Consider the following 19,141-nt stretch of genomic DNA (forward strand, 5'->3'; position numbering starts at 1 on the left):
AGTTGAAGTTGGATGAGGGAGAAGAAGCCCTGAACTAATTTTAGTAGTTCTGTGCCAGACTGAAGGACCCTTGAGGGGGGGCTTCTGAAATTAGGCTGAGAGACCTTGGTAACTTTGTGAAGAAGTAAGAAGATTTTAAACAGTTGTCCTCCATCCATCTCTCTAACTGTCCCTCTGTCACAGTTTGTGACTGGACTGATTTCCCAATCCCTCAAATTCTTATTTTAGATAAGGGACATCCTCATCCCCTTCACCACAATCCCCATCCTGTTTGTTTCCAATAAACTCCTTACCTGAGAAGGAAAACTAGAGTATTCTATAGTCCACTCAGGGGGGAGGGAGGAAGCCAAAGGGCTTCCAGAAGCGGGTGGTTAAGGGAGGGAGTGAGAGAGGAAGAGGGAGGAGGAGGTTAGGAAATAGAATCATCCATTAGCCTCACATAGTGATCAGTAGGCAGACCCCCCCAGAGTATTCCCCTGTGTGTGAACTTGGAAATTACTCCAGCCTAATTAGACATACTTTAGGGGAAGATAAAGTTGTAAACGCCTGATTGAAGAATGAAGGTACTTAACTCATGCCTTATAGTGAAGCTAAAACTTAATCTAATTCTATTTTTAGATCTAATACAGAAGGGTATTAAGTACCTATAAAGGTTAAATTAATCACAAAAAGGTCAAGTAACTCACAAAAGGTAAGCTTAACAAAGAAGTGTGGAGTACTCAAAAGATATAATCTAACCAGTGAAGGTGAGAACTAAAGAGTGGACAGTCCTGGAGAAAATCTAATCAAAGAAGGTGAGAACTAAAAAATGGGCAGTCCTGGAGAAAGTGTCTACTGTGATTGGTAGATGTGAAAATTTAAGGGAGGTGACATAAGAGAAAATTCCTTTAAAAGAAGGCTAAAAAAGTAGTAAGTTCATTCAGTTCAGAGAATTCAGTTCAGAGTGCAATTAGATTTGGAGTTCAGTCAGGACTGGAACTCAGCCTGGAGGATCCCCCTCAGACAGCTTCCTGGAGATGGTCTCATGGTGAGTTATAAGACTGACTCCCCTTCCCTTGGGCTCAGGGAGGCCACTTTGGCCAAGGCCTTTAACTACTGCCTGGCTCAGCCTGAGCCGGAGCAGTTTAAATTAATTCTTTCTCTCTCTCTTTTCCTTAATTCCTTCTCTCTATATTAATTAAAATCGCCATAATTCCCAGCTGACTTGGGTATTTTATTATTTGGGAATTTTCCCTGGTGATCAATTATTTAGATTTTCAAGTCACAAAGCTAAAATTATCCTTTACATGTGGCAGTATCCCTCTATCTCTCTAGCAGCATCTCTCTGTATCTCTGAAGAAAGTGTTTTTGTCTCCATAACTAGTAACAGTTCTCCAGTCACAGTCAAGGCAGAGTACATTCCAGTTAGTTAGTTCAACAACAAATAGTAACACAAATTATCTATTAATACATTTGGCACCTCTAGTTTGACTCGAACCCCACAATTCTTCAAAATGTTCAGACAAATTGTTTTTGGAATTGTGATTGTGGCAGCTATTGCCTGCTTTTGGGTATATCATATTCTATATAGTAAATTAACCCAAATGGTAGTGGAAACTGTGGATTATGTAGGTAACATTACACTGACTGTTTTACAATTGCCATTTCAACATGAATTAGTACTCTGGTAAATCTTGGCACAAGTACACGTAATCTTTATGGCTGTGTTGCAGACTCTAACCCAAGTTAAGAAAGTTCAGATTTGTAGTACCCCTTAAAGCTGAGAAGATTATGGCCATTGATAACAACTCAGACAAGATGATTAAGGCTGTGTTTGAACAACTGATTAAGGAAAAAGGACTAGATCTAGTTATGGGCAAGGACAATGGGCAACCAGAGAATACACCTCTGGAAACTGTAGGTGGCAATGAAAATGAAAACCAGGCTGCTATTGACCCTGAGGAAATCTAAAATTATCTATTAATACAAACCCCAATCATCTCCTACACTAATCTTCAATCTCTCCCTTTCTACTGAATCCCTCCCTAAGGTCTTTAAATATCCCAAGGTCTCCCCCAACCTTAAAAAAGAAAACTTTCACTAGAGGCTAACTTTTCCTCAAGTTATTATCCTATATCTCATCTCCCTTTCTCAGACTTTGGAAAGAGCTATCTATATTTGTGACCCCTAAGTTTTCTCCTCTAACTTCTTACCCATTTGCAATCTCTCATTAGACTTCTTATTGATGAAATTGCTCTTTCCAAAGATACCAATATTTCTCTCTCTTTCTGTCTGTCTGTCTGTCTGTCTCTCTCCCCTTCCCTCCCTCTGACTCGTCTCTTTCTCTGTGTCTCTATCTAGTTCTCTCTGGTTCTGGTCCTTAGCCTGGCCCTTCCCATTTTACCTAGATTAGAAGTACAGCATTCCCTCACATATTTGACACCACTACTATGTGGCATCAAAGTTCTGAACTGCTCCATTTCCAACCTGGGCTGATTCTCCCCTCCTTCCCTCTTATTGAGCCTGGAGATTCCTGGGATTCATGAGAGCTCCCCACCTTGTTGCCAGATTCAGTGTAGACACCTGATTGGCTTAGCCCACTGCAGTTTAGAAACCTCAAGCTCAAGCAATCCACCAGCCTCAGCCTCCAGGGTAGCTTATATTGCAGGCACCATCATCACATCTAGCCCCATGGCCTCTTAACTGTCAAATCTATTGGTCTCTTTCAAGTCCTCACCCTTCTTGATCTCTCTGTAGCATTTGATACCATTGATCACCACCTTTTCCTGGATATTGTTTTTTTCCTTTTTTTTGGTTTTTGTAGCATGACTTTTTTTCTCTGTCTCCGTCTACATATCTCTTTCTCAGTCTCTTTTGCTGCCTCATTATCGATTTCATGCCCTCTAACTGTAGGTATCCCCCAAAGTTCTATTCTAGACTTCCTTCTTTCTATATACTCTCTCAATGACATCATCAGTATGGGTTTCATTATCACCTTTATGTAGAAAACTCCCAGACCTACCTATCCAACTCTGGTATTTCCTCTGAGTTCCAGTCCCCAATGAACTGAGACAAAGAAGTCAAATGACTTCCTCAGGGTCACACAAATGGTAACATTTGTAATAGTGGGATTTGGTAGGGGAATAAACAAGAAGGAAACATATAAAAATCAGATTTATTGTTTGGGAAAAGGAGGAAGGAAAAGGGTTTAGGAGAATTATTACAATTAATCTTAAACCCTAATTTCTGTAAATCTATCTTAACCTAACTTATCTAAGCTAAAACAATAAGTTTCCCCAATAACCAAATCTCACAAGTGGAGTCCAATCAAATGGGCCAGGATCTTCATATGGAAACTGTCCAAAACAGGTCCAGTGGAAAAGTGAGTCCTCAGTCCTCTATTCAAGCTGCCAGCAGCCAGTTCAAAAGATTCCTCTCTTCAGCTGGTATCACCAAAAGCCAGAAACCTGTTTTCAAACCTCCAACCCAAGGTCCTTCAGGAGAGAAGTACCAAGACTTTGGGACCTTAGAATCTTTACCCAGATCCTGACACCCATGTGAGTCACATGCTCCTGTCACTCACTCTAACCTTTGCATTACACAGTCTTTTGCAAAACGTCCTCTCCCTGTCACACATTTGAACTCAAATTCTCTGAGTTAGGGCAGCTAGGTGGCACCATGCATAGAGTGCCAATGGAGTCAGGAAGACCTGAGTTCAAATCTGGCCTCAGATACTTACGAGCTTTGTGATCCTGGGTAAATCATTTCACCCTGTTTGCCTTGGTTTCCTCATATGTAAAATGAGCTGGAGAAGGAAATGGCAAAGCACTCCAGTATCTTTTTCAAGAAAACTCCAAATAGAATCATGAAGAGTCAGACACCACTGAAAAATAACTAAACACCAACAGTTAGGACACAACTGAAAATGACTCAACCATAACAACCTCTTGAGTCCAGGTCCAGTGCTCTATCCATTGTGGCACCTAGCGAATGCCCACACATTATCTCGCTGGAGCCTCACAACAGCTCTGTGAGATACATCCTATGAGTATTATTATCTTTACAGATGAGGAAACACAAGGAAACTGGGGATTAATTGAGCTTAAATGACTTGCCATTGTTTACATATTTCTCAACCTTAAAAGGCAGGTCTTCCTGACTCTTAACTCCAGGAAAGAAACTGCAAAACCCTGCCAATTTTCCATGATGCCCTTTCCATATCTAAAGATCCCTTCTTTTTGCTAGAGAACTCCTTTCCCATAAGACATGGGTGGACACAATTTGAATCTTGTCTTTTTTTCCCCCTTATTATCACTGGAATACACAATTAAGCCATTACAACAATTCCGGGATGATTCTGACTAATCCTGCTTCCTCCGGTGGCAGATAGGTGTTGCCATTAAATGCATCACAAAGTGGCTTGATATAAAATGTTCTTGTTTCTCCATAAGAACACTGTGATTACCATTGGTTGTGCCCTTGACCCAAACTCATCATCAAATCATCTAACTAATCAATAAGCATTTATGAAGTATTTACAATATTCCGGGCACTGTGCTAAGTGCTATAGATACAAAGAAACATAAAAAACAAAGTTCCTACCTTTAAGGAGCTTAATACATAAACCAGAACATATAAGCTATACAGTAGAAACATGACGATCTTAGAGGATCTACTAGCACCTGGGGAAACTAGGAAAGGCCCCCTGAAATAAAGGATCTGTAATGAATGATCAGTTCATACCATGAGTTATGTATTCCAAGTCTTTTCTCCAAATCCAATGATATTTCCAAATTATGTAACCTCAATTCTTTTTTTTTAAACCCTTATATTCCATCTTGGAATCAATACTAAGTATTGGTTCCAAGGCAGCAAGAGTTAGGCAATTGGGGTTAAGAAACTTACCCAGGGTCACACAGTTAGGAAGTGTCTAAAGTCAGCTTTGAACCCAGGACCTCCAGTTTGTAGGCCTGGCTCTCAATCCATTGAGCCACCTAACTGCCTCTCTAATCTCATTTTTCTTTAGAAAAATCTCTAATCTCATACAAAGGGCCTAGAGTAGGGGGTTCTTCCTCTTATGGCTATCCCACTGACTCTACCTTTTGCTTGTGTTGGCCACACGCAAAGGGCTAAAAGATAGGTATCAAATTCCTTCCTAGGAAAGAACACCCAGCCTTCTAAAGCTTAACGGACTGTTTTAAATTGGATTGTTACTGACTCCCATTCACAGGTAGGATGTCTCGATAAAGACCTAATCTTTTCCATCGTTCAAGAGTAAGGTCAAATATCCTTTCCCCCAAATAACATACTGACTTCCCTAAACTGGAAAATTATGTAGGACTCTCAACAGCCTGTTGTCAAGCCAAGTGAAATTTAAAAAAAAACATTTATTAAGTGCCTAACCTGTGCTAGGCACAGGATACAAAGAAAAGCAAAAAAAAAAAGCAAAACAAAAACAAACCTCAGGCCCTGATCTCAAGAACTATGGTGATGGAGGAAACAACATACAAACAACTAGGTAGAAATTAGACATTCAGAAAAGATAAAAGGCACAATGGAAAGGGAAGACATTATCATCTAAGAAGACTAGGAAAGGTTACCTGGAGTAGGTGGGACATTGAGCTGCTTTGAAAGAAAAGTCAAGGGAACTAAAAGATGAGAAAATAGAACAGTCTAGGTATGAGAGGCAGCTAGTTCAAAGGCACTTTGATGAGAGTTCGATTGTTGGAGTGTCATGTTTGAGGAACTTTTGGGGGGGGGCAGTATTTCTTTCATATAATATACATAAAACAGCATAACCTGAAAGAAGACCAGAAAGGTAAGAAGACACGAAGCGATATTTGTGCACAAAAGCCTCATCTCATTTCTTCCATCTTGCCCTGAAGCTGCAGTTCTGATACTTTCTGGTGTAATCTCTGCTTGCAATGTCCATCCCACAGAGGCTCTAGAAACTATTACCATCTCTTTATGGTTAAAAGACAAAAACAGCTCAAATAGAAAAATGAGACAAAGCTGTCATTGGCAATTTGGAAGTGATAGCTAAGAAAATGGTTTCATGTAAACTAGATCTCTCTATCTATTCTCCAGGGAGAGGATATGTGATCCATAAGGATCTATTTGCTAAATAGAGGAGAGTGACTCTCCTAAATGATAGCTTGAGTGAAGATGGAAGTGATTATTTCCTCCTGTGGTTGGGAACCTTCTGTGTCCAGAAGAAAGGATATAGACACGCCCTTTTCTATTTTTTTAATTAATTTATTTTTTTTAAGTTTTGGTAAATGACCAAAAATTTTTGGTAAAATTTATTTGGTAAATATTATTTATTTGCTAAGATTAATTTAGAATATTTTCCATGGTTACACAATTCATGTTCTTTTCCTGCCCTCCCTCTATCCCCCTCCCATAGCCAATGCGCAAGTCCTCTGGGTTTTACATGTGTATGACCTCTTTTCTGAGGAAGCTGTTTTAAGCTTTATCTTATGAAAAGAATTTTGAGGTGAGATTTTACTTGATTTCTGTGGAGATAAAGTGCATGGTATTAAGATTGATTTTTCAATGAGGGGATGTCCATCAATTGGGGAATGGCTGAACAAATTGAGGTCCATATTGGTAATGGAATACTACTGTACTATAAGAAATGATAAGCAAGATGATTTCAGAAAAAGCTAGAAAGATCTGCAGGAACTGATGCAGAGAGAAATGAGCAGAATTGGGGAAAATTATACACACTAACAGAAATTTTGGACAGTCTGTAAAAATTTGACTACTCTCAGCAATGCACTGATCTTGGATAATCCTGAAAGACTTATGATGAGGAATGCTAACCACCTCTAATGAAAGAACTGTTGAAGTCATCTTTCACATTGGTGTATCTTTGGTCTTATTTTGGGGGTTTGGTTATGTATGAGTGTGCTCTTACAATAATGACCAATGTGAATTTTAGTTTTACTCCACCCTGCTTAGTCTTTAGAAATTCTAGCAACCAGGAATGTATACACCCCTACTTAAGGATTAAGTGTTGAGAAGGATGGCCTATGACAACATGTGCTAACAAGTGACAAATAAGAAACAACTGACAGACCCCCTGGACTGTCCTAAGTCAAGCTTAAGCTACTATTGGTACATGTGAGATGCAGGAAGTGATGTAAAGAATAGTCTACATATTTTTGTGTCACTTCCTCTTTTGCCTCTCACTCTCTCAGTCTCAGAGACGTTGGGCTCTTTCAGAGATGTTGGTTTTTTTCTGTGTTGGGAGCTCATAGCGGCATCCTTGGCATCTTGCTGGTTTGGTGTTTGTGGATTGCTGGTGAAGTGACTGGGGGAAGCTCTGAACCGTGGGTTAGGTGAGGCGTCTTCCCTGAGCAACCTTGGTGAGGTGACTGATTCCTCCTTTCCTCCTTTCCTTGACCTCCAACTCCTATCTGGCTTGCCAGAGCAGCCCAATTCCCTTTTCTCTCTCTTTTCCTAATTTCTTCCCTCTATTGTAATTAAACCACCATAAAAATCCAAAACTGACTTGAGTATTTTATTGGGATAGAATCTTTATCCCTGGCAACTAATAGTATAATATATTCAGTCAACACCCTAATTTTTACTCAACACCAATATGGAAGTGTTTTGCATGACAATTTAAATTTTTTTAAAAGATTGATTTTTCATTTGTAAAAAAGAAGTTAATTAGAAATATATTGGGGGTTTGAGGTAACTAAGACTATGATATTGATCATAGCCAAAATATAATCATTCCATGTCTTTATTATTAACTTCATTAGCTAATAACTAATTAATTTCATAAGCTACTAAGTTGTAGTTATTTCATGAGTTTGATATTTGTCTAAATATAGAAAAATATAAGTAATTTCTGTTAGGAAAAGAGGTTTCTTTTGTTTGTTAAATAATGAATACTTAATGATATGGACTGGGAAATTTGGTCTCCACCCAATTACTTAATGAGAAAGATATTACAAATATATTAATGAAAAGAAATTACCCTATAGTATAGTAATATACTACTACATCATTCTTAATATTTGGAGGACAATATGAAATATGCATTGAAACCAAGTGGTAGACTAAGAAAAAGTGAAATGAAAAAAGCATGTGGCCAATCCCAGTTTAAATCAAGTCAAATCTTTATTAAGTGTCTATTATGTATCAGACTAAACACTAGGGATAAAAAGAAAGACAAAAAACCCTATCCCTATACTCAAAGAGCTCATAGTCCAATAGAAGAGACATTGTGCAAGTAACTATGTACAATAAAGATAGAAGAGGAGATGGAGTATCTAGTTGAGACAAATGCTACTAGTAATGTTTTCTAGAAAGGTAAATTTGTGAAAAGTAGAGAATAACTTTTTTTTTCATTTCATAAAGCTGTTCTAAGTCACCACCTCACCTTTAAAATAGTCCAAAATCTATCCTTAGTTGATAAGGGAAAACAAAAGAATTAATCTCAATAAAAAGATAAGAGATTCATTAAGAGTATTTGCAAAATTAGCATTTCTTCTAGTAAAACCAATTGTTTCCATTTTTTAGCATAGAGACAGGAAGATGATAATTAAAAATAATGGAAGGAAAATTATTTTTGCTACCTCTCTGTTCCTTAAATATAGCTATTTAACATCATTTGGTCTCTTGGGTCTTGGAATCTCTACTCCACATCAGGAACACTGGGACCTCATTAACACATCATGTAAAAAACAACCCATTCTCACAATTTTCTGCCAAAAGATAAAACAGATACAAATGTTCAAAATTGTTTGGTAAACTGCAAACCTTTTATGCAGTATTCTATATATTACAGAATACACTTGTACAGAAGAGAAAGAGGAAACTTTTTTAAAAAATTCTGTAACTGCATAGGAAACTAGATATTGCATATATATATACATACATACATATATCTTTTAATCATTTTCATTTCCTTTGAAAAGATAAGTACAAAATAACGGAAATTATGATATGATGTTAGAGAGGACTTGTTGTTGCTTTGTGATTCATGTTTTCCTGGAGAGGTTATAAGGAATATTCAGAAAAGAGAATAGAGTCCAACTGGTAAAACTTAATTAGGCAGCTTTCCTCTAGTACCATTGCTGTTGCCCTCTCTATAGAAGGTGCTGGATTTTTTAAAATTAAATTTTAATTTTTTCAATGAACAAATTATCTTTCTTTTCTTCTCATGCCTCCTACTGAAAAAAGAAAGAAAAACAAAACTTCTTTAACAAATATGTATAGACAAGAAAAATAAATTCCCTTCACTGGCTTTGACCCATAAAATGTATGTCTTAATCCACATACTGACCTCTGTCAAGAACTAACATGATTTATCATAAATCCTCTGGAATCATGGTTGGTCATTGAATTGATTAAAATTCTTAATCATTAAATCTGTTGGTCTCTACAAAATTGTTGTATAAATTATTCTAATTCTGCTGATTTCACAATCCACAAAACTCTCCCTTGCTTCAAATATCTTGAACTCTAGAACTGTTCCCTGGGGAATCGTTGTTGAGCTTGTTAAAGGTTGACAGGGGAGTGGCTGACCTTTTTCTAGTTAATGGTTAACCATCCTTTCCAATTACTCAGAAATTTTTTCATACTTTGTAAACAAAAAAAAAAACATTTTGGTACTGATGTTATCTGTCCCTTACTTTTCATAATTAAATCAAGTAGCTGAAGATGGGAAACAAAATTCCCCCCCCCCCCGTCCTCCCCCCCACTCCTCACTCTACCACACATTATATTTGTCATTATGTTGAATTCTGCTCACACCCACAATGCACCTTTTCATTGCCTGAACAGTGAAAATCTTTTTTTTCCATTCTTAAGGCAATTGTTTCATTGCATGTATTGAAGACATGTCACACCAATAAAATACTGTTTCTAAAGATATACGGCCAATGTTTCTGGGAAGTTTAGAGCTATTATACTTAAAGTTTAGAGTTATTAAAAATATTTTTTAAAAGTTATTAAAAGAGTGAAGTGAAGTGAAGAACTTCATAAAATGAGTCCTGTTCAATTATTGGGACTGTTATTTATTTATTAATTTATTGATTAATAAATGAAGCTATTGGCCAGGGCAGTCTTTCCTAGTGAAAGACACACCAAACTGAAGTTACAGGCAGTTTTTATAGGGTTACATGCATGCAAGATAAAACACAAGCTTAAACAACATCATGAATGATATATTGCCTTAAACAATGCCATTAATGAGTTATGGCCCTAATGACCAGGGCAAAATGACCGGGGCAAGCAAGCCTTGTTTTACAGAAGCAAAATGTGCCATTATCATTCGGGTACAAGATATTTCATATTGTATATCTTAACTGGATTTATTTCTTCATTGTTAGTGAGGGGTCTGATATATCTCGTTTAGTTGCACCTTGCTTTGTTGCATCTATTTTGTAGAGACTGCATTTCTTTTTTCACAAATTGAAGGTTTGTGGCAACCTTGCTTCAAGTTTCTATCAGTGCCATTTTTCTGATTGCATGTGCTCACATCATGTCTCTGTGTCATATTTTAGTAATTCTCACACTAATCCAGATTTTCCCATTATTATATATCTGTTATGATGATCTGTGATCTATGATCTTTGAAATTACTATTGTAATTGTTTTGGGGTGCCACAAACCACGCCGGTATAAAAGGCAAACTTATTCAATGTTGGTTTGTTCTGACTTCACCAACTATCTATTTCCAGACTCTTTCCCTCTCCTTGGGTTTCCCTATTCTCTGAGACCAATTAATAGGCTAATTAAAAGCCCTATAATGGACTATAAGTGTCTGAGTGAAAGAAAGAGTCAATCAATGTGGCAAACTTCACTTTTGGCTTATTTTTAGAAATTGCCACAACCTTCAGCAACCACCACTCTGATCAGTCAGCAGCCATTAATATCAAGTCAAGACCCTCCACCAGCAAAAAGTTTATGACTCTCTGAAGATGATTGTTAGCATTTTTACCATTATGTTAAAATTGAAATAATCATTTTAAATATAATACTATTACACACTTAACATTCTCCAGTATAGTGTACTAGGGAACCAAAAAATTCATATGACTAGCTTTATGGTGATATTTGATTTATTGTGGTGGTCTCGAACCAAACCTGCAATATCTCTGAGGTTTGCCTGAAATGCAAAGGCCTGACTCCTGACAAAAAAGAAAAAGAAGAAAAACAAAAGACAAGGCAAAAGTTTACTCCATGAAATGTTATAAGGAATGTTCAATGCTCCACAAGGAGTCAGGCACACAGTCCAGGTGATTCTGGCAGAAAAAAAGATAGAAAGAGTTCAGAAGAGAAAGGTATCAGAGAGTAGGGTGAAAGAAACCAAAAAAGGAGGCTAGGGCATTGATAAAATTGAACTACATAATTTTATCTAGAGCAAACCATCAGTTTTCCCTCTCCCAAATAGGGCAGAAATCTGGCTGGATTATCAAGATCCTTAGTACTTTCCATTTTAAAAAAACAGTAGAGAAAAAGAAATCAAAATGAGAAAAAATATGATCAGAAATCATCTGCAACACATTTTACAACAATGAAGCACCCAAAATGATGTTTACAGATAAGATAATATGTTATGAATGGGGTTTTAGTATAGGTAAGGTCTCGGTCACCAAGAGACTACCACTAGTTAGTATAGGTAAAAATTAAAAGTTAGAGTTTATTTTTTAATTATTATTTTAACATTTTAATTATTAAAATGGTCAAAGAATATTAACAAACATTGACAAAAGAATTGCAAACTATTTAATCATATGAAAGAATGTTTCACACACTAATAATAGGAAAAATACAAATAAACAAATATAATTTTTTCTCACAAGTTAGTAGAGGTGACAAAAGATGGCAATGGTCAATGTTAGGGGGGTTATGGGAAAATTAGCAAACTGGTACATTATTATTCTTTTTTAATCTTTATTTTATTCCAATAACAAATTTACACATAAGTTTCCCAGGGCTACAGGATTCATGTCATCTCCCTCCCCTTTTCCCTCCCCCTTCCCAGAGTTGACAGAAATTCCACTGTGTTAAATATATATTATCACTCAAAATCTCTTTCCTTATTATTCATTTTTGTAAGAGTAATCTTATGAAATCAAAACCCCAAATCATATACTCAAATAAACATGTGATAAATCATGTTTTATCTACATTTCTATTCCAACAGTTCTTTCTCTAGATGTGGATAGCATTCCTTTTCTTAAGTTCCTCAGAAATGTCCTGGATCATTGCATTGCTATTAGTAGCCAAGTCTATCACATTCGATTGTTACACAATATTTTAGTTAAAGTGTATAATGTTCTCCTGGTTCCGCTTACTTCACTCTGCATCAGTTCATGTAGGTTCTTCCAGTTCTCTCTGAAATCATCCTCTTCATCATTCTTTATGGCACAATAATATTCCATCACCATCATATACCACAATATGTTCAGCCATTCCCCAATCAAGGGACACCTCCTAATTTTCCAGTTCTTTACTATCACAAAAAGTGTAGCTATAAATATTTTTGTACAAACAGGTCCTTTCCCATTTCTTTTTATCGCTTTGGGATACAGACCTAGTAGTGGTATTGCTGGATCAAAAGGCATGAATTCTTTTTTTTTTTTTTGCATGAATTCTTTTAAAGCCCTTTGGTTATAATTACAAATTGCTCTCCAGAATGATTGGATCAATTCACAACTTCACCAGCAATGCATTAGTTTTAATTTTGCCACATCCCCTCCAACATTTATTATTTTCCCTTCGTGTCATATTGGCCAACATGTTTCTAGAGATCCCTTTTCCTTAATGAAAATATATTTTCCTTTGATATACTATAATTTTTTATTTTGGCTGGGCTTCTGGTAGAGTAATGAAGCTTGTTTTCCTCAGGATGTCTAGTTTGTCTTTAATTTTTAGAGACTATTAATTTTATCCATGCCTCATAGGACACTAAGTGTCCTCCATCAATCCTAATACACTTCTGTGTAGCGTAATTTCATTTCATCTAAGGCTTTTATGCCTTCCAAGTTGATTAAGGTCTTTTCATAGCAGTCTAATGCTTTAGACTGATTGATTCAGTAAAGTTCTCTGGGCCATATTCACACCTAGTTTATACCACTGGTTGATTAATTTATTCTTGGAAATGATCTCATCTGACAAAAGCAGTTACTTTAAGTGGGTTGGAGTGATTGAAGTGATTGATTGATTCAATTAACTCTACCCTTACCTACCTTTCCAGGCTTATTACACATTACTATCTCCTTCATACATTGTCTAGTCCTGCTAAACTGGGTTTATTCTTAACATTCCATCTCCTTGCCTTTGCAAAGAAGGCCAGAAGGTATTCCAGCCTCACTTCTGCCTCTTAGTGTAACCCTTTCCCCCACAGTGATGTCAGAGCGACATGGAAAGACCAAAAGCAAGGTCACTCCAGAAAATCTTCAAGTTCTTAATCTAGACGTCTATCAAGAAGCCAGGCAGCTATGTAGACACATCAAACAAGGGGAAAAGAGAGCTACTTGAGGACTTCATGTTGGTTGCCAAGCAGACAACAGAGTAATGATTAATGACCATTTTTCATCTGACAGCCACAAGCAGAGAAAGCTGGAAATGAGAGAATCAGAAATAAGAAAATCAGAACTATATCTAATGAGCAAACCATATGGGAGCAAGTCATGGGAAGTACAGCCATGGGATTCTATACAGCAGATAAATAGTCAATAAAATGCCCAGATCCAACCTATCGTCCTCATCTCTCCTTCCCTGTAGAGTGTCTTAGGGTAAGACGATATAAGTTTTTTTTTTTCTGTCCAATCTCATCATTTCCTGTTAGCTCTCCCTTCTGCTACACCCATTGCAAATGGCATTTGGAAGCCCTATTCCTTTAATATTTACTTGCACTGCAATATACGTGAAGCTGCTAATTAGCTACACAGCCATTTCCTAGGATTTTATCTACTCACAAGTATGTAGGGTGAGATTTAGGAATGAAAGTATCCTGTTTTCAATAAGTCGTACTGAACAAGAGTGGGTCTGATTATAGTTGGCATATGAAATTTTAGTAATATTCAAATCAAACCCTAAACTGTTTTGTTTTTTTAAAAATCAGAGACTTAGAAAGACACAGATCTTTAAATAGTATGAAGGGGTAGAATGAATGTATGTATATAACTGGGCCAGATTGGATCAGGTCAACTTTCCTTGTCCCATGTCAGAAGATTTCTGGCACTACTCAATCTTCTCTCTCCTTCCCCCACCCCTGCCTTCATCAGATTCCCTAGTTCTCTTCAAGTTCAGCTAAAAAGTCACTTCTTAATTCCTATATGAGATGTTTCCAGTGTCCTCCCTGCTGCTCATGCCTCTTCCACAGAAAATGTCATATATTATTTTGTATACATATTGTCTTACATGATGTTGTATTCCTTTCCCTGGCATTTAAACAGTACCTGGCACATAATAGGCATTTAATGCTTCTTGACTTATTGAAACACATACAGCCTTCCTTCTTTCCCTGTCATCTACACCCCAAATCAAATACAAATATGAAGAAAAACATTTAGTTCTTTATATTCAAAAGAATAGGAAGATAACACAATAACAGAGATCCCGGCAGGGAGTAGATACTTTCCTGGGATGAAATGCAAAAACAGTATGTGTCTTTACTATCATCTTTTCTTAGTCAGACATAGGTAATTTTTTACTTCTCTTCTATACATAAAATTCTTCCTATATCAACAAGGATTTCCCAGAGTCAAATGTTACTTGAAATTTTCTGGTAATTTACATCTAAAGATACATTTTTAAAATGAGTCTACCTCTTCTAAGCAGTTCATATAACTACTTTATCATATTACCTGACTTGTAGTTATAAATATGTCTATAACAGGAGATGATTTGCTAGTGTGATATTTATTTTTTTTATTTTATTTAATTAGTCAATTTAGAACATTATTCCTTGGTAACAAGAATCATATTCTTCCCCCACCCCCTTCCTGTAGCCGATGTGTGATTCCAGTGGGTTTTACATTTGTCCTTGATCAGAACCTATTTTTATGTTTGTTGATGTTTGCATTAGGATGATCATTTAGAGTCTACATCCCCAATCATATCCCCCTCAACCCATGTGATCAAGCAGTTGTTTTTCTTCTGTGTTTCTGCTCCCACAGTTCTTCCTCTGAATGTGGATAGTGTTCTTTCTCGTAAATCCCTCCAAGTTGTTCAGTATCACTGCATCTAGCATGATATTTAGAAAGGAAACCTAACAAGGTTTTAAAATGGGATTTCCTCACTAGTCATTTTAAAAGAAGCTATTTAAAGACTTAGCAATTGAAGGAAAGGAAATATGAAAGATGAAATGGATAAATGTGATAATGGAACAAATTCACAGGAAAAGGGCAATGAAAAAAACAATAAGAATGAGGACAACTAAACAGTGGGATTACTGCATAAATCTGTGGAAATAAGATGAAAGAATATAATGAGATCAGTTTTATTTGGCAACAAGAAAGATGGTGTATGAATGAACAAAGGAAAAATAATGCAATAAAGTAGGGAAAGAGGAATATTTTAGCAAAAGTTGTTAAAAGCTAAATGTTAGGAGGTAAGAAAGATATAAATTATAGCATGTCATAATCACCATAGTGTTTTGCCACAAGAATTCTGAGGTCTATACTATGTTATTTTATATCTGTGGACTTATAATTAGGAGATTACTTTGTTACTTGACATTATGTTGTAAGCATTTTTGAAATGAAAAAATTAGTTCAATTTTCGAACTTTCCTAAGGCACAAATATTTTTGTATAACTATTCAAAATTTTGACATCTACCTTATGAATAAGCAACTACTCAAAGGATCCATGATCTGTGTTTTCCTTGGCATTAATTGGGAACTTCTTGTGAACTAATTCCTGTTACCAATGCAATTCACAATTAACAGATTATAATGGCTAGAACTTAGTAGATAAATTGTAGGGTGCTGCCTAAGGCACCCCAAAATTAAGTTGATTGCTGGAAGTGGCAAGATTCCTCTATATGTTCATGATAAAATTTTTAAATTTACAACATTGCCCTATTTAAATGTTGTTCTAGTTGTGTGATTAGTTGAGACAAAAAACCAGCAGTTTGGAAACTCAATTTTCTTGTGGCCAAGAATCTGATCTAGCACTTAGCATGGGGATAGACATGGTAAGCTCAATAAATGTTTATGAATGATTGTATGCCATAAAAAATTTTATAGTTATCTTAACCATCAGCATTAATTGATCATTTTATATGTAAAATTCTTATTAGAACTCTGGTTTCTAAGGGAGAAAACTAAGTAGGAATTTAAGATCAACTAAAATGTTACAATAAATGGAAGCTACATCTGGTTACCATCTTAGTTCTCCAACACTGACAGAAGACTTATAATACATTGGTTGGACTGGGTGGATAAGCAAATTCAGGTGGTATTATGGAACATTTCCTGTTTATGGGTCACTTAATATCATCATGTTTTGCCATTTGTCTTACTATTACAATAGAGATGATGTCTTCTAACTTAGCCAGACTTAAAATACATCAGAAACTATTCTTTGAAGACAGTATCTATTAAATAAGCTGCCTATTGCAGAAACCATGGGTTTTGAGGACCCTCACAGCTTAAAGTCTAATTTCTGATAATGAGCACAAGAAGGATAATAAGGATTCCAAGATTTCACTGAATGTTGATTTTGTTATCCATCTTAATCTTTTACCCAAAAGATTTTTTTTGTCTAAAAAGTTACAAGTTTATCTTCTTTCATTAAGTACCAGTGTTCCAATTATTATTCCAAATATTGTTATCAATGATGCTTTATTATTAATATTAACATATGCACACATATGGATATACCTAATATTGTTTATTTTTATGATCATATCAGAATGTTACATTGAAGAGTAAGATAACTTACTTGGGCTTGTAACTTTCAGCTACATACATTTATCTAAAAGCACCAGGGTGACTATATGCCTCTAAACCAGAAGTTGAAACAAGGTGTAGAAGGACACTAGAACAGGAAGAATGAGGGGACTTGGGCTTGGCCTTCCCAGTCCAGTCACTAGTTCTCTGTATGATCTTGAGAAATTTATTTCACTTCTGCAGGATTCTCAGTTTCCTTGTCTGGAAAATGAAAAGGTTATTGATAGAGATCAGAGAGAAAAGATCTCATATATACAAAGATTTCATATATATAAAAGATCTCATATATGCAAAAAAAGATTTATAGTATCCCCTTTTATAATATCAAAGATCTTGAAACTCAGAGTGCATCATCAGATGGGGAATGACTGTACAAATTATTCCATATAAATGTAATGGAATACTGTGTTATAAGAAATAATATAAGACTTTTTAGAGCAACCTTGGAAGATTTGGATGAATTGATACAAAGTGAAGTGAGTAGAGTAACATGACAACAATATTGTGAAAATGAACAATTTTGAAAAAATGTTGATCAATGCAATAACTAGCCATGTCATTTCAGACCCCAAATTTCCTCAGTATAGAGTCAAGCAGTGATTATGAATTTAAAAATTTTACGGTGCCTAAACACATTTGGACTTCTTTAGCAGCATAGAAACAAATGGAGTTAGAACCTAATTAACAAGAACAATTGGTTAAATTATGTAGGAGAAGAGATGATGGGGAGAAAGAGGGAATGGGGTGAGAGAGATGAAGAGATTGTTCTTCTCCTTCCTTACTTCTGGAGGGAGATAAGACAGGTCCTGTCCTCTTGGAAAAAAAGGAAGTATGTCTCCACAGAGATGTTTTCTGGGAGATGGAGGACAGGGGACCAGAGTGGGATTGCCTCAGTGAGATGGCAGGATGCCTCCCTCAGAGGAGCCTGGGGTTCCTGAGATCAAATCTGTCTTTGAGAGGCTAGATGATCTCTTATGCCTCTGTTCCCAAAGGGCCATTAACTGCCAGCCCTTTTCAGTATCTTAGAAGTGGTCAATTGCCAAGGAAAGATGTTAGTTCCTTTGGTCAGACAATCTTGAATTACTGGGGTCTGAAAGTCACCCTCTCAAATCTTCAATCCACTTAAATATATTGTTTAAAGGCAGCCCCACATCCAAATCCTAAATGTCAAATAATTTATTGAGGTTCAAGCAGGAGGGGATGTCAGGGATGTCAGGCAGGAAAGTAGGTAAAAAGGGAAGCCCTACAGATTTTCCCCTCTTGCAGGTTGCCCCTCCACCCCCATCTGGAGGTCCCAGGCTTCTCAGCCCTGACCTCTCCCTTTTGCTAAGTGCTTTCTTGCCCCTACTCTCAACTAGCTAGATCTTGAATATGTGAGTCCAGGGACAGGTAAGGGAGAGAGAGAAAAAGAGAAATCCTAAGACAAAGTCTGTGGGTAGCTCTATTCAAAAGTCCAAATCCACAATCCCATTTAAGGATTTTAGACTGCTGTAACTAAAGGCCTTAGTGGAGGTATTCAGGTTTTCAGAAGGGATAGTGATCTCCAAAGAAGTAGGCTTTTTCTCAGCTTCAAGAAATCCACCTCTTTCTTCTACCTTTCCCAAGCTAGAAGTGAGTTACAAATTGGATCTTCAAGCTTCTGACTCTTCCTTAGAATTCTCAGCTTTTTTTCCTTGCCCCTCCTCCATTCTCTCTTCAGCTGGTCTGGTCTCTCTTCAATGTAGAATCTCTCTTCTCTTCTCTTACAATTGGGAAGCTATCTCTTTTCCTTTAATTATTATTTTCTTCAATCCCAAACTTCCCTGCTTCCCAACATAAACTCCCCAAGCAGCAACCTCGTGGCAACTCATTGTATTATGAAATTTAGCTGCCACCTATTCTACCATACCCCTGTTAGTGATAGTTTTTAAAAGGCCACTATCCTAGCTCCAGTCTGGGCATGCTTAAACAACCCTCCTTACAAAAGGTTGTGTTTTTCACAGCTTTCTTCGAGTGCCAATATTGCTACCTAGTTACAGCTTTGCCTCAGCACCAGTGATGAATGTGGTGCTATATAATAGTATATACAAATCCATACATACTCTTCCATACTTCATATAATCTTTGTTTTGGTGATAATCTGCATAGTCCAATATCATCTCCACTTTTATTTCTATACATTTCTTAAATGTTAGCAGCTAGGTAGCACAGTGTATAGAGCACTGGGCTTAGATTCAGGAAGACTCATATTCATGAG

Source organism: Monodelphis domestica, chromosome 1 (assembly GCF_027887165.1).
Source record: "Monodelphis domestica isolate mMonDom1 chromosome 1, mMonDom1.pri, whole genome shotgun sequence".
NCBI lineage: Eukaryota > Metazoa > Chordata > Mammalia > Didelphimorphia > Didelphidae > Monodelphis > Monodelphis domestica.